Below are 9,416 nucleotides of genomic sequence, written 5' to 3'. Positions count from 1 at the left end.
GATTAAAGGTTAGGGTCTGAGATTATAAACTGATAAAAGCATTTAAAACTAAAATATTCAGAGACGTAGTCTATTTTAAAGGTTAAGATCATACGTATTAAGACTTTATAGAGCAGGGGTTAAATCTTGGCTCCTTCACTTCCTAGCTATTGACCTTAAACACATTTCTTAACCTCTCTGAACGTTGCTATCAGTACCTTTATTTGTGGACTAGAATAATCCACATGTTGGCAGTATCCACAGACAACATCTCCTTTTGCCCTGGCACCAACTGTGAAACAGGACTCAGAAATTTTTTGCATTCTATATAAAGAAGCCCTTTTTGTCAAATGCATATCATACTAAAGATTTCACAGGCAAATTGGAGTAGGTTCACAAAACAAAATATTTTTCTTCGAAAATCCTCATTTGTTGAATCTTTCCAGTGGGTCTCCTTTCCTACACTCTCTTCTGTTATGCTTAGCCTCCCCAGATTTAATTTCTGCATTCCAGCAACATTATTCTTCTCTTTCTTATTCTTAGGAGATTACATTATCTCTGTCCTAAGGACTTCCAAACTCAAAAACCTACTTAGCAAGCCAAGAACCCTCCAGTTGTTAGTAGCGCCCCTCCTTAAAGGGCAGAAAAAGATGACAAATAACACTTTTTGTTGTCCTATATGGATAATATTATAATATAACATAACATTATTAATATTAGTGTAAAAATATTTTTTTGAAAAACACAAACTCAAAACTCAAATCCTGTGTCTTGAAGGAAGGTCCACTTTGGGCATATGTGTTCCCTTTTTTACTTGGACATTCATAATGCAACAGTCTTTCAAGCAGTAAATTGGCTCAGACACTATTGATAAGCTGTATTCTGGGGGGAAGGATGTCATTTTACATATTTTGAGAGAAATAAAAACAAACATAACGTTTATTGAGCTCTTACTTTGTGATCAGTGAAGTGATACATACTATGGTCATTTAATCCTAAAGAAAACGTTATGAAGTTGTATTATTCTCCCATTTGGAATCTTGGTCCCGGAGATGTTAATTAATCCTAACTTTACCCCTTAGTTTGGATAGAACACCACAAAACCCACCTCAGCCACAACCAAATCTCTTAATCTAGAGGAAAAAAAAAAAAAAAAAAAAAAAAACCTTTTCCACACCACAGTATGTGGTCACTGTTTCAAAATATTTTGAAATCTAAAGACTTTATAAAGTGATTTTTTTTCCTTTGCCAATAACTTTGCTTTGTAATAAACACTTTATCACAACTATTGGATTCTCAAAAGTAAATAAAAGAACATTCTTGCTATTCTCTTTGCCTCCCCTAATCCTTATTTCTTTACATCCAGGGAGAATAGAAGAGCTGCCTGCCTGAGCTCCTTCCTGCCAGGAGTGCACATCTATTAACAAAAACTATGTCTTTATCTCAGCCAGATTTCTCACCCTTCACCCCTTTTCTCTCCAACTACTCCATCAAGACAAGAAGTCACAGGATCTCTGACCCTGAGCTATAGCAGCTCAGGGACTTCTAATTCTCCACTACTTTTTTTATTTTATTTTTTAATTTTTAATTTTTTTTTAAGTAGGCTCCACACTGAGCGTGGAGCCCAATGTAGGGCTTGCACTCATGACCCTGAGATCAAGACCTGAGCTGAAATCAAGAGACAGATGCTCAACCAGCTGAGCCACCCAGGCGCCCCACCACTTTTCTTTTTTATTTATTTATTTATTTATTTATTTATTTTAAAGATTTTATTTATTTATTTGAGAGAGAGAATGAGGGAGAGAGAGAGCATGAGAGGGGGGAGGGTCAGAGGGAGAAGCAGACTCCCCGCTGAGCAGGGAGCCCGATGCGGGACTCGATCCCAGGACTCCAGGATCATGACCCGAGCTGAAGGCAGTCACCCAACCAACTGAGCCACCCAGGCGCCCACCACTTTTCTTTTTTAAACCAGCATGTAGAAGGGGGCCTGGAGATGGCTTCCTTCACACTACCACTCAGATCATGTCCTCAGCACCAATGCATCCCATCTTCTGCCTCGGAACATCACTTTCAACAGCTCCAAGCAGAAGAAGAAACTATGGGTTTGAAGTGGGAAGGAGGGAGAAGTTGGATTTTGAAAAAGATGACTTTGAGGTGATTGTGAGACATTTGAGTAGAGATACAGATCTAAGGCTCAGGTCAGAAATCTGGGTTGAGGGGCGCCTGGGTGGCTCAGTCATTAAGCGTCTGCCTTCGGCTCACGTCATGATCCCAGGGTCCTGGGATCAAGCCTCACATCGGGCTCCCTGCTCCACGGGAAGCCTGCTTCGCCCTCTCCCACTCCCTCTGCTTGTGTTCCTGCTCTCACTGTGTCTCTCTCTGTCAAATAAATAAATAAAATTAAAAAAAAAAAAGAAATCCGGGTTGAAGATCCAGAAATGGAGGTAGTACCCAAAGCCAAGAGCATGGACAAGGTTATGCAAGGAGAAAATGAAGGAAAACCGAAGGGAAGGGAGAAAAGAGAGAGTGTTCAGAACAGAAATCTGGGGCCTGACTACATGGCAGTGGCAGGGGTGAGAGGAGGAAGACTTGTTAGGGAAGTAATCAGAGGACAGACTGCACATCTATCTCACTCCATCCTCAGTCCCATTAGTTGTTGGCTGGGCAGCACTTGAAGCAGGTGTAAGAACTCCACCATCAGTATTGTCTTATTTACTGGCTGTCATCTTCTAAACATTTTTTACCAACCTTAAAGACTCTGAAAGACAACTTGTTTCTCATTCAGCATCAGATTGAATCACAAATTTTGGTTAAGTAGGCAGTAATTAAATCTAAACCTCCATGAGCCCAAGATACACAAATGCCATCCTTTAATGCCTATCTCCTCCCGATTGATATTCCAGTCCTTGGAGTTAGCTTCACCTGACTTTTCAAGCAGGGAGAAAATACCACTGATATTTTTAACTTGGCTCAAACTGTTTTATCTCTGGAATACTCTCCTGGGAGATGTAAATAGCTGTATACTTAGATGTGGAAAGTAAAAAAGTTGAACTCGGGGTGCCTGGGTGGCTCAGTCTGTCAAGTGTCTGTCTTCACTCAGGTTGTGATCCCAGGGTCTTGGGATCAAGCCCCATGTCAGGCTGCCTGCTCAGCGGGGAGCCTGCTTCTCCCTCTCCCTCTGCCCCTCCCCCCCACTCATGTTCTCTCTCTCTCCCCCTCACTCTGCTCCTTCTCTCTCTGAAATGAATAAATAATCTCTTAAAAAAATAAAGTAAAATAACTGAACCCATAGATTTAAAGAGCAGAATGGCGGTTGCCAGGGGCTAGGACAGGGGGCGGGATGGGAAGGTGGGGGAAATGGAGACATGTTGGTCAAAGGGTACAAACTTCTAGTTATAAGATGAATAGGTTCTGGGAATCTAATGTACTGTATGGTGGTTATAATTTTTAAAAAGAAAGGGTAATTATATGACATGATGGAGGTGGTGATAAGCTAATGTTAATATTACAGTGGTAATCATTTTGCAATATACAAGTGCATCAAATCAACACATTGTACACCTCAAACTTAGACAATGGTACATGTCAATTGTATCTTAATAAAGCTAGAAAAAAGAGCTGTGGTTTAAAAAAAATGGTTTCTCAAACAAATTTAGAAATGATGAACGCTATGATGAATGTTATGACACAGCGTCACAATGCATAGTAAAATAAAGGCTCTACCAAGTCTTCCAGTTAAAAAAAACTTAGATTTAGCTTTGCTTAACTCAGAATTTCCCCAACTGTTTGATTCCAGAATCCTTTTTCCATGGAACACTTACTAATATCCAGTGGACTAAAGTTCCACAGAGCCCATGTAGGTGTTTTATTAATTCAAAGAATCTTTTTTAACACTAGCCACAAAATACATTTTACACCTGGGGAAACTGATCTGCACTTAAAAGTGTTCTAAATTTTTTTTACATAATAAAATAAAATTTTAAAAAAGTGTTCTAATTTTCATGGAAATCACTATATATTATATCCCCTTCAGTCATGTGGTTTCACACATTTGTGATATAGTTAGGTTGTTTAATTAAATTCTGCATTCCATTCCTGATGTCCTAAATGATTTTTTAAAAATTTGCATGCATTAATGTTCACTCTTTGTGCCATAAAGTTCCACAGGTCTTGACAAATGTATAGTGTCATGTATTCACCATACCAACACATACAGAACAGTTCACTGCCCTAAAAAATCCCCTAGGATGCACCTATTCAACTTTCACCTCTTCCCTCTGATCCTCTAACAACCACTGATATTTTTACTCCATAGTTTTACCTTTTCTAGAATGTCATATAATTGATTATGCAGTGTAGAACTCTTTTCCGACTAGCTTATCCCATTTAGCAATATGCATTCAAATTTCATTCATATCTTTCCATGGTTCGATAGCTTATTTATTTTTACTGCAGAATAATATTCCATTATGTAGATGTACCACAGGTGTTTTTGGATAAATTAACTCCAGTATGCTTTTTTTAATATTTAATTTTATTTTTTTTCTAGTTAGCTATTGAAGGATATCTTGTTCACTTCCAGGTGTGTGTGCATGTGTGATTATGAATATAGCTGCTATAAAATTTATGTGCAGGTTTTTGTGGGGGCATAAGCTTTCAAATCAGTTGGTTAAATACCTAGAAGCATGATTAATAGATCATATGGTAAGAAGGTGGTAGGGGAAAAACAGTACTGACTTAAGTAACTTTGGAAACAAGTAGAGTCTGTAACACTAAAGGAAACAAGTAGACTCTGTAACACTAAAGACAAAAAAAAAAGCACTGTACTCTAGTTGATGATGTTCTTCACCATGGGGGTACAGGTTAAAAATCCTGATATCACTATACATGTATACTTAAATTGAACAATTAAATAGATAGCAGACGGTGGGAGACAGGTTTCTCATTGTTGGAGTGGGAGGTTATAGATAAGCAACAGGAGAAGGCTAGAATTATTTATTTGTGTGGCAATGGATTACTGCGGGATACATCAGTATAAATTCATATTTAACTTTTTTTTAAAAGATTTTTTATTTATTCATTTGAGACACACACAGAGAGAGAGAGAGAGAGAGAGCATGAGCAGGGGGAGAGGCAGAGGGAGAGGGAGAAGCAGGCTCCTCGCTGAGCCAGGAGCCTGAAGTGGGGCTCGATCCCAGGATCCTGAGATCATGACTGGAGTGGAAGGCAGACACTTAACTATCTGAGCCACCCAGATGCCCCAGAGGGAGTAGGAGAAGCAGGTTCCCCGCTGAGCAGGGAGCCCAACATGGAACTTGATCCCATGACCTGGAGATCATGACCTGAGCCAAAGACAGACACTTGACTGACTGAGCCAACCAGGCACTCCAATATTTAGCTTTTATAGATACAAATGGTTACATATAGAAATACTCTATACATGTGTATATACACTAATATAATATGGGTATATGATATAATTATAAGATATGAGTATACACACATATATTTCTTTGCTTTATTAGCTGAAAAGACCCAAAAGACATGACAATTCAGAAATCTAAAAGAAACTACTAGGTAGCAATAAGCACACTGTGTGCCCAGATCTTGGTTTCTAATACCATTTTCCAATAAAAGGACCAGGCTCTTTGAAGAAATGACTCACTCTAGGGCTCAAAGAGGGAAAATAAAAGATGAGCCTAGAGGGTCTTATAATGCCAAAAAGGAAGGAAGTGTTAAAACATAAAAGCCTCACAATGATGGAGGTATGTCAAAGGGAGACAAGAAAGAGCTCCCAATGGCCAGAGCTATAAAAATATGAGCAATAAAATAAATACAATAGTACTGGATTAAAACCCAAAGTATAGGGACACCTGGGTGACTCAGAGGGTTAAGCGTCTGCCTTCAGCTCAGGTCATGATCTCTGGATCCTGGGATCGAGCCCCACTTTGGGCTCCTGGCTCAGCGGGGAGTCTGCTTATCCCTCTCCATCTGCCTCAGCCCCCTGCTCATGCTCTGTTTGTCTGTCTTTCTCTGTCTCAAATAAATAAATAAAATCTGTATAAATAAATAAAAATAGGGGCGCCTGAGTGGCTCAGTTGGTTGGGTGTCTGCCTTCGGCTCAGGTCATGATCCCAGGGTCCTGGGATCGAGCCCCACATCGGGCTCCCTGCTCGGCAGGAAGCCTGCTTCTCCCTCTCCCACTCCCCCCTGCTTGTGTTCCCTCTCTAGCTATCTCTCTCTCTGTGTCAAATAAATAAATAAAATCTTTAAAAAATAAATAAATAAAAATATAAATAAATAAATAAATAAATAAATAAAACCTAAAGTATAAAAGAGGTATCCATGGGGTGCCTAGGTGGCACAGTTGGCTGAATGTCCAACTCCTGGTTTCAGCTCAGGTCGTGATCCCGGGGTCATGGGATCAAGCCCCAAGTCAGGCTCCACACTCAGTGCAGAGTCTGCTTGAGATTCTCTCTCCCTCTCATTGCCCCTCCCACTTGTGCTCTCTCTCTCTAAAATAAATAAATATTTTTAAAAATTTAAAAATTTAAAAAATAAAAGTATCCATGAGTCTATACAGATACAAATAAATTTTTGACTAAATAAATAAATGTGGGAAAATAGATTAATCTCCCATGTAGGAGAATTCCAAATAATTTATGTAGATAACTCTGCTGTCAAGGAGGTGGAGTATAACTCTCTATTCCTTAAGTGTGAGCTATACAGTGTGACCTCCTTCCAAAGAGTAAAATATAGAAAGAGAGAAAAAGAGGAATTTTACAGTAGAATAACCTGACAAACTCTACCTCAGCCAAGTGGTCAAGGTTAAGAACAATAGGGACAAGTTATGTTGATAATACATAAATGTGATGAAAATGGCACTTAACTTCTCTTGTCTTCCTCATCAAAAACCCATAGCCTCAATATAATCATGAGAAAAATATCTTCAGTTGAGGGAAATTTTATAAAATACCTGACTAGTATTCCTCAAAACTGTCAAGGTCATCAAAAATAAGGAAAGTCTGAGAAATTGTAACAGCCAGAGGAGTCCAAGGAGACATGATTACTAAATGCCATGTGGTATCCTGGTTGGGTTCCTGGAACAGAAAAAGGGCATTAGGTAAAAACAAAAGAAATCTAAATGAAATATGGACTTTAGTTAATAATAATGTGTGTGAGGGGCCCCTGGGTGGCTCAGTCAGTTAAACATTTGACTCCTGATTTCAGCTCAGGTCATTCGTGATCTCAGGGTCATGAGATTGAACCCCACATCAGGCTTCATGCTGGGCATGGAGCCTGCTTAAGATTCTGTCTCTCTCTCCTTCTGCCTCCCACTGCCCCCCCTACTCTCTCTCTAAAAAATAATAATAATAATAAATAATAATGTGTGTGATATATGGGAAGTCTCTGTAGTAACTTCATATTTTTTTGTAAATCTCAAACTGTTTTAAATTTTTTTAAAATTTTATTTTTTAAAAAGTAGAATGATGGATGTAGTATTAGCATTATTTGTTGATGACATTGTTGTATGTATGGAGACCCCAGAGAAAATTACTATATACTTTAAATAATAAAAATAATATATAAAAGAAACAGTATTCCTATGTAGTAACAACCAGTTACATTTATAATGTAAGATACCATTTACAATAGTTATAAACAGATAACTTAGAAATAAATTTAACAGGGCTACTCCCTGTGTGCCACACTGTTGCTCATGGGCTGCACACTGGACCTGCACCTGGGCTATTGGTGAGGAGCAGTAGACCCCAGGGTGCTTCCCTGGCTCTCCTACAATGTCCTGGTGCACTTTGCACTGGAGAAGTTGGAAGATGGTGGCGAAGTAGAAGGACCCTAGGCTCATCTTGTCCCATGAATACAACTATATAGCTATTAAATTATCCTAAATACCCCAGAAGTTGACCTGAAGACTGGCAGAACAAACTCCACAACTAAAGGGAGAGATGAGGCCACATTGTAGGAAGTAGGGAGTGCAGAGATACAGTTTGGGAGAGAAACAACTGTGGCTACTGAAGTTGGGAGGGAGCCACAGTTGTGGAGAAGGGGGAGAGAGAGACGAGCATAGAGGGGAGCACATGGGGAAAATGAATCCTCAAACCCACTGGCATGGAAAGTGAGTTAGGCCGAATTTTGTGAGTTCTTGCAACCAGTGGGGCTTAGAGCCTGGAATTTTAAAGGTCAGCAGGCTTGGATGCAATACAGCATGGGGAGCACTGTGCTGCTCTTGGAGAGAAGGCAGGCAAATGCTCTGGGGTCATACAGTGTGGAAACAGAAATCTGTAGAGTGCATGAGGCACACAGTGGGGAGGTTATTTGCTCATGTCACAGTACATTCCAGACAGACAGCATTCATGGAGAAACCACTCCAGGGATAAAAGAATTGTCCAGCAACATTTCCTTCCCAGCCCCTCAGCATAAGCACAAGACCACCTGTGGGAACCAGCACAGCACCAAAACTTGCTACCTAACTTGCTTACACCATGCCCGCCCCCCCCGCCATGCTCCAGTGGAAACACCCCACTCAGCCATGCTTCCCTCAGTCCCAGTGCAGTGGGCCCCTGCCCCCAGAAGACCAGCCCATACCCCTGCTCACACAATGTCATACCATGTGGGAGCTTTGTGACATCTCAGTTGCAGAGGCAGTGGTGACAGGTCTTATTTCACAAGCAGACCAGAGCACACCTAGTTAAAATGTGTGACATTCAGGCCAGGGACCAAACACTGCCCAAAACAGGCAAAGAGAACCTTTGCAGATGACTTGCCTGAAGGATAAAGTGGACAGAACACAACAGCAGAGCACACACAGCACACACGGGAGACACTTCCTGAAGCACCAGGCCCTGGGAAACAGGGGACACTACATGGCAGAGCACTACAGGACCTCTTCTTCATAAGGCCATTACCCTCAAAAACAGGAGACATAGCTGACTTTCCTAACATACAGACACAGGCATATTGACTTGGACAAAACGAGAAGACAGAGAAATTTATCCCAAATGAAAGTACAGGACAAGGCCACAGCCAGAGATTTAAGTAAAACAGATATAAGTAACATGGCTGATATAGAATTTAAGGTAATGATCATAAAGATACTCATTGGACTTGAGAAAAGAGTGGAACACATGAGTGAGACTCTTAACACAGAGATAAAGATAACATAGCAGAGATAAAGGGCTCAATAAACAAAATAAGAAACACACGTGATGGAATGAGCAGCAGGATGGAAGAAGCAGAGGAAGGAATTAATGACCTAGAAGACAGAGTAACAAAGTTATCAAGCTGAACAAGAGAGAAAAAAGAATTATGCAAAACAAGAATAGACTTAGAAAACTCAGTGACCATCAAACATAATAACATTTGTATTATAGGAGTTCCAGAAGAGAGAGAAAAGGGGGCAAAAAAATTTATTTGAA

The sequence above is a fragment of the Callorhinus ursinus genome, unplaced genomic scaffold (assembly GCF_003265705.2).
Source record: "Callorhinus ursinus isolate GAN/ISIS: 27379988/994484 unplaced genomic scaffold, GSC_fseal_2.0 scaffold65, whole genome shotgun sequence".
Lineage (NCBI taxonomy): Eukaryota > Metazoa > Chordata > Mammalia > Carnivora > Otariidae > Callorhinus > Callorhinus ursinus.
The sequence above is the reverse complement of the archived record's forward strand: the minus strand, read 5'-3'. Positions refer to the sequence as shown.